The following is a 1,505-nucleotide window of genomic DNA, read 5'->3' as shown; positions in this document are numbered from 1 at the left end:
GTTTCAAGGTATTATTTCATTATTTCCTTGATCTCATTGTTATCTATTCATTGTTTAGTAACATGTTAATTAGCCTCCAAGACTTTCTGTGTTTTATAGTTTTTTCTTTTTCTTTTTTCTTTTTAATCCTATAATTACTAATTTTTATTGTGGTCAAATAAATATAAGATTTAGAGTTTTAACCACATTTAAGTATACATCAAGTATATTGACATGCAATTCTCACCACCATGTATCCCCAAATTTTTATTTATTTATTCATTTTTGCTTTTCATTGCTTTTATCTCTGTTAATAAATTTATTGGGGCATGGGTGGTTTTAGGTGTGTACAATTCAGTAATAGATCACTTGTAGGTCAGTTTTTTCTAATTGACTTCTAGTTTTATACAGTTATGATCAGAAAAGATTCTTGATATGATTTCAATCTTCTTAAATTTACTGAGACTGTTTTTGTGCCCTAACATGTGGTCTATCTAGATAATGTTGCACGTCCACTTAAAAAGAATGTATATTCTACTGCTTCAGGGTGAAAATGCTCTGAAGATACCAATTAAATCCATTTGATCTATTGTGTTATTTCAGTCCACTCTTTATTTTTTAAAGACTAGGTGTGAGGCCGCCCTGTGCAAGGGTGAGGCAGCGCACAAGTCTTCCCCCCCACCTTCTCTCTCCCCCTCCAGCCCCCGCCCATCTCCCTCCCCCCCCCCAGCCCCTGCCCATCTCCCTCCGCCCCCACCCACAGGGACCCCAGCCCAGGAGGAGGTCAGGGCCCAAGTCTCCCCCCGCCTTCTCCCTCCCCCCCCAGCCCCCGCCCGTCTCCCTCCACCCCCACCCGCAGGGGCCCCAGCCCAGGGGAGCCAGGGGAGCCTAGGGGAGCCAGGGGAGCATGTCACACGCTAGGGGGAAGGGAACGCTTCACTGATTTGAGTGTCACCCTTGCGCAGGGGCCACCCTAATCTCCTCTGCATCATTCCAGCTTTACTATATGTGCTGCTGCTGCTGCTGCTGCTGCAGAGTCCAGCACCAGGCCACTCTTTGCTTCTTGATTTTCTGTGCGGAAGATCCAGCCATTGATGCCAGTGGGATTGTTCAAATCCCCTACTACGTCTGTATTATTGTTGAACTCTCCATTTATGTACATCAGGATTTGATTTACACATTTACTTGCTCTTATGTTGAAGAAATACATGTTTGCAAGGGTTATATCCTCTTGTTGGATTGCTCTCTTTATCATTCTGTGGTGTCCATTCTTATCGCACAATATAGCCTTTGTTTTACAGTCTATTTTGTCAGCTCTAGGTTTACCTCCCCGGCTTATTTTTCATTTGTATTTGCATGAAATACCTTTTGCCATCCCCTTGCTTTTTGTCTGTATATCTTTCATTCTGAGGTAGGTCTCTTGTTGACTGCATATATATGGTTCTTGATTTCTTATCAATTCAGCTACCATGTCTTTTAATTGCAGCAGTCAAGCCACTTACATTTAAAGTGATTATTTGTAGATA

At 42.2% G+C, this 1,505-nt stretch overlaps 1 non-coding gene across 1 annotated transcript; it reads right to left on the bottom strand.

Moving 5' to 3' along the window:
- Window positions 1–899: 899 nt before the first annotated feature.
- LOC132215104 (U6 spliceosomal RNA) lies at window positions 900–1,003 on the bottom strand. Its single transcript, XR_009448453.1, has one exon. It is a non-coding gene; the product is annotated as a U6 spliceosomal RNA (small nuclear RNA).
- Window positions 1,004–1,505: the final 502 nt, after the last annotated feature.

The sequence above is a fragment of the Myotis daubentonii genome, chromosome 13 (assembly GCF_963259705.1).
Source record: "Myotis daubentonii chromosome 13, mMyoDau2.1, whole genome shotgun sequence".
Classification (NCBI taxonomy): domain Eukaryota; kingdom Metazoa; phylum Chordata; class Mammalia; order Chiroptera; family Vespertilionidae; genus Myotis; species Myotis daubentonii.
The sequence above is the reverse complement of the archived record's forward strand: the minus strand, read 5'-3'. Positions and strand labels throughout refer to the sequence as shown.